Source organism: Gordionus sp. m RMFG-2023, chromosome 2, assembly GCF_954871325.1.
Source record: "Gordionus sp. m RMFG-2023 chromosome 2, tfGorSpeb1-WG-v2, whole genome shotgun sequence".
In the NCBI taxonomy this organism is placed as follows: Eukaryota; Metazoa; Nematomorpha; class Gordioida; order Chordodea; family Parachordodidae; genus Gordionus; species Gordionus sp. m RMFG-2023.
The window spans coordinates 21,903,294-21,909,850 of NC_088776.1; positions in this window are offsets into that span (position 1 = coordinate 21,903,294).

A 6,557-nucleotide genomic window follows, 5' to 3' on the forward strand; every position below is an offset into this window, starting at 1 on the left:
GGTATATATTCATTTTCTAGAATTCATATTAGGTATAATATAGAGTCAGATGGAGTGTAGTGCCATTTTGTGGGTTAAACGTCGACTAATTGTTTTATTCATCATTATATTAGTTTATATTAGTGTTATTTAATAGACATACAAGCAACAAAATGGAGCTACAGCTTATTCCTATGTATAAACACTTTGCAGGGGCGTCGCTAGCCTTTACAATCTCAGGGAGCTCAACTAAAAAAACCTTAATTTGCGGGCTTTCGGCCAGGTTTTATATTAATATATTATACTTTGCTAACTCTAAACAATTATTATGAATTTCATATTTTGTCATTTATTATATTTTGCATACAGAATAAACTAACATATAAAAAATTACAACAATACAAGACATATCTAAAAATAATATTTTTTAATACAAAATCTATTTATTACGGTATAAAATATTTTTGATGATTGATATAAAAAAAATTTGCGTCTAAAGAATTACAAGTGATAAAAAAAGGTTAATTAATTCATACATATGCCTCAAATGATAATGGTTTTTAAAAACTACATATTATAAAATTAGCAACTTACATTGACAAAAGGTCAAGAAACTACTATAACACTCTGTTACCATTTTTAGACAATGTTTTATAGAATGGACTAATAGGGAAAAATTTATAGGCCTAACAAAATCAACAATTCTTGGAGATGAGAACGACCAATCCAAATGATAAAAATACATGGTGGTTAGAGCTTCCTCTTAAATGACATGATGGAAGCTAGATAAGTAATTGAGAAAAAAATTGTGATATTAAATTTATATAAGATTATCTTCCATTTTTAATGATATATAAACAACTACAAAGTTGACCATAATTGCTTATAAAATATGCAATCATTTGCTCTCAGCAGCAGTAGTAATAATCTTAAATTACACAGCAACACAAATAATAGATGCTGGTTAATTTGCAGTAATAGCCATGACACTCACGATATAAACTAATATCAGAATTTATTATGTTGGATAAATTGATAAAATAAAAACACTAAAAATCTTTGGAAGAAATAATTATGCAAATATATTGAAGCATGGAGTTATTTACAAGGTAAGGATGCCATATTAGAAATGAAATATTTTCTAACTATAAAATAAGGACCAGAATGATATGATGAAACAATTAAGATTTAATATATTTTCGCACCACCTTGGTATATTATATCTTAAAATAATAGTAATTTGTAATAATATCAAAAATATACTTGTATTAAAAATTTAACTCAAAACTGTTTTTCAGAAAAAAGAGCTTTCCAAAAAACATGTAAAAAAGAGTAGAAAGGTTATCTAATTTATTACATCCATTCTGGGATAAATAATAAGATATTAAATTTTAAAAAATATTTCTAAATAAATAGATGGCGTTAAATATTTGAAAGCAATTTATTATTATATATTTATTATCAAAAATTTATAAGTTAAATTTATTAAAATATTAACTGTAATATATTATATAACTGTCAAATATGTTTCTAAAAGTGGTATTTAACCTAATATTTTATAACCAATTATATCTAATAGAGGATTACTTACCTTTTATAAATAAATCTCTTATACTTATTTGGATTTGAACCTTGAAAATAATTTTAAGAAGAGGCATAGGCATAGCCAGGATTTTTCTAAGGGGGGAGGGGATTAAAAAATTACCTTCGGCCGGGCACCTTAATATATATATAGTCATAAAATATTTTTAATAGGAGGTTAATTTTAATAAAAAAATAAGCCTGGAATAAATATTAAATATATTTTTATTAGTTTATATAAAATATAATAAATTACTTTTATATACATTAATATAAAAGCATAGTAATAATTTATTCCAAGCAAGTATAAGAAATTTATTTATAAAAAGTAAGTAGACATATAGTTTATATTCCTCTATTTTATAGAATTAGTTACAAAATACTAGGTAAAATTCCACTTTTACAGACATATTTGACAGTTATAGAATATATTACACTTAATATTTTAACAAATTTTACTAGTCAATGCTCTTAATAATAAATATAGCAACAATTTACATTTAATTATTTAACGCCATCTATTTATTTAAATAAAAAATGATATTAAAAATTAATTTTATATTATTCATTCCACAATGTCTTTAAAATATAATTTCGGATGTCCTTATCAATATTTTATAGTTTCTGTGAAATATATAATTCGCTATATTGGTAAAAATTACTTGATTGTCATATGATAATTGATAAAATTAGATATACTGTAAATCTACGACATATAATATTCCACTGTTTGTATTGTGCTTTGATTTTTTTATTTAATTTATGATTTAATTTTATCAATAGTTTTATAATTTTATTTTACTTTTATTATGATAAATAAATTAAAATTACTCACTTTATAAAAAATTATATTTGATATATTATATTATTTAGTAATTTTATGGATCTATTATTAATAATTATAATTCATTTCACTTTTGTCTTAAGACTTATCTTTGGTTTACATTCCATTTCTTAAATAAAATTTTTGGTTCACTTTTTTTATATATATAAATCGTATAAACTGTTCCTACCATTCTGACAATGACATAATTTTAGTTCAAAAAGGTAAATTTCCCTATTTATAGCCGTATTTTTAAAATAATGAGAAAAGTAATCATAATTATTATGTATTTGTTGTTGATAATTTGGAATATCGATTTATGTTATATATCTCAAAATTTAGTTTTATAGTACATGAAAAAAATAATTTGATTACTCTAGTTTTTGAAGGTTGATAGCATGAATTAAACATCTATCGATTTAAATTTATTGATAGTAAGAATTTGATATCCATAGATATAGATTTAGATTCATATGAATACATATAATATTCAAATACTCTATCAAGATTTCTATTAATTAATTCGAAAAGGCAAAATTATATCTCCAATCTCAAATCTTCAACTCTTGAAATATCTAATCATTACATACTCAGGTCTGTGTGGTTTTCGATGAACGAATCGCAAAGATTCATTTAAACAAAATCATAAATGGTTTAGTAAACACATCTTTCATGATTTACTGTTAATGGATTCAGACTTAATTATCTGGAGAAACGTGATTTGGTTTGTTCACTCTAACTCAATTTCCACATAATTGGAGTTTTAACAAAATTATTTAACACCTGTCTTATAAATGCTGGAATATTTTTAACAATTTATTCGAAAAACATTATAACTATGGAGTCACTAAGGATGAGGGGCGCAGAGGTTTGAGCGCTCTAAAAAATTTGAAGAGTCCTCTCACAATTTTGATTTATATTTAATACCATATGTAAAAAGGTAATTTTTGACCATGTTAGCTACAAAAAAAAAATTATTTTATAATGTGAAATAAAATTTTTTTTTGAAATAATTTAAAGAGATTTTTTGAGCCTACTTGGATTGTAAAGGCTAGTAACGCCCCTGCTACATAATACAAAATTAATGTAAAATAACACCTAATGTAGAAATAAATATAAATACTAAAGTATTTGAAAAGAAATCTTAAAACAATAAATTAAATACCATTATTTTTTCTGATGTGGAATTCATATTCATTAAAAAAAACAACAAGAACTAAATTAGTCTTTAGAAATAAATCTCTATAAAAAGGATAAGCACATTATTGATTATATATTTTTTCAATTCTCTAATCTTGACACTAATCTATACTCTATCTTTAAAGAGGTGCCGTCATTCCCTTTAATTGAACGGGCCCTGCATTGGGGCAAATTACTGTCAAACAGTGGATAAAAATTTACTAAACTGGAAGGATAATGTTTAAAAAAAGTTAGTAATCAAAATGCCATTCTCATTTAAAAAAATTTATAATTGTAATATTTTAATAAAACATATTTATCAGATTCAAAAAAAAAATTTATCATTCAAAGAAATAGTTTTGTGATTAACTCAAGATGTTTTTATTCAAAAAGTATCCAATTGTATTTGTTGAAACAAAATATTGAATTTTGTTTAAATTAAATATATATTCATCTTGTGTAATTGTCTAATATTTAGTAAAAATAAGATATTTATTTTATTTGTTCTATGTGATACTACACGAGGAGCAATAAATAATAATTGTCATACTGTTAATGCTAAAACTTGATGTGAGCAAGGGTTAAAATTTTAACAATATTAGATAGTAAGTAAAAATATTTAGATTGATACCAAATAGGTCTAGCTAAGAGTTATGCAACAGTTGGTATTGGATGTGTAGAAATACTCATCTTATTAGACATCAAACCTACTATATTTGGCTAAATCTCATATCTGAACTACATTAAAGGCCTGTTTGGAGCTAAGTGTTTATATTAGAAGAGGAGAAAGACTGATTTTATAAGATATTAACTCACAAAAAAATATTTAGGGATACTGAACGGTGCGAAGCAGCCAATATGTTTATTATAGATTTTAAAAAATTACACGGTCAGATATAATATTGATATTAAGGTCTGGATTACATTAGTCGGCTAGCCTGAAGCTATTCAACAAAGATAAGGGTTAATGTTGATATTGTATGAGAAGAAAGATATATTTATTAGATACCAAACATCTCTAATACAAACAGAAACATCAATCATAAACCAAACACACAACCAAACCCTATAACCCAAATCCTTATGATAACCCTAAACCTAACCCTTAACCCTAACCTTAACAATATCAGTAACCTAACACTTAACCATTATCCTAACCATAAAACAGACTTAAAATCTAACCATAACAATGCCCCTAACTCTCACTCTAACTTTAATATTAACCCTAACCCTAACCTTAACTCTTACTATAACCCTTACGCTATCGCTAACCCTAACCCTAGCCTTAAACCTAACCATAACCCTAACCATAACTCTAACCCTAACATTAACCCTACCCTAGCCCTAACCCTAACCCTAAACCTAACACTAACCCTATGCCTAGCCCAAACCCTAGCTCTAACACTAACCCTAACCTAGCCCTAACCATAACTCTAACCTTAACCCTATAGCTAACCCTAACCTTAAACCTAGCCCTAACTCAAACCCTAGCTCTAATCCTAATTCTACCCTAATCCTAACTCTAAACCCTAACAATAACCCTAACCCTGACCCTAACAATAATCCTTACCCTAAACCTAACTCTAACGTTAATCCTAATTCTAAACCCTAACCCTAACGTTAGCCCTAATCCTAACCCTAATCCTAACCCTAGCCCTAACCCTAAACCTAAACCTAACGCTAACCCTAGCCCTAAGCCTAACCCTAGCTCTAACAATAAGCCTAGCTCTAATCCTAACCATAACCCTAACCCAAGCCTTAATCCTAACCCTAGCCCTAATCCTAACCATAACCCCAACCCTAACCCTCCCTAACCCTAACCATAGACCTTACGCTAACCATAGGCCTCTAACTTTTACCCTTATCTTAACCCGAGCCTAAGCCTTAACCCTAACCATAACCATACCCCTAACCCTGACTCTAACTCCAACTTTAATATTAATCTTACATCAACCCTAAACCCTAACCCTAACGCTAACCCAAACCCTAGCATTAACAGTAGCCCTAACCATAACCATACCTCTAACCCTGACTCTAACTCCAACTTTAATATTAATCTTACATCAACCCTAAACCCTAACCCTAACGCTAACCCAAACCCTAGCATTAACAGTAAACCCTAATCCTAAACCTAAACCTAAACCTAACCCTAACCCTAACCCTAACCCTAGCCCTAGCCCTAACCCTAGTCCTAATCCTAACACTAACCCTAACCTCTAACCCTAGATTTAACCCTAGCCCTAACCCTAACCCAAACCTTAGCCCTAACCCTACCCCTAACCGTAGCCCTAACCATAACCCAAACCCTAACCAGGGTTGCCAGGTCAAAATTTTAAAATTGCGCGAGAAATTTGGTATTATGCGGGAGAAATATAAAAATTGTGGTAGAAATATAAAAATTGCTAAAAAAATTTTTTGCGGGCCACTTAATTATCCCAATTATTTTTTATTTAGTTTATATAAAAATAAAATCGTTAACTATTTTTCAAAATAAAATAACATCTTGATTTATTAAAATATATTAATTTAAAAAAAAACCAACGATCTTAAAGAAATAAAGAAAGATATATAAAAGAATGTAAACAAGATAAAATTTTATAAAAAAAAACCATTTTAATTTTACAATTAAAAATATATTTTATGCGAATGTCCCGCAAAACGACCGCAATTGGAAATCTATCGTGTGTGTGTATAACATTATAGGAATAGGCGCTTAATTATTACGTATCACGTTTAAATACATAATAATGTACTCCAAAAATAAGAAATAATACAGATAAAACTACAGTTGCGGCTGTAATCACTTATCTTGTAGTACAACATTCACAGAGATACTTATCATCACAATGTTGGTAGAATCTTTTCCCCATAATATTTAACGACTCTAATATAAATGAAAACTATACTTGTAGAACAAAAATGAGCAAGGCTATCATCAATGTTTAAGGACCTAAATCTAGGAGGTCAATTCTTGACGATTTAAAAAATGGGCATA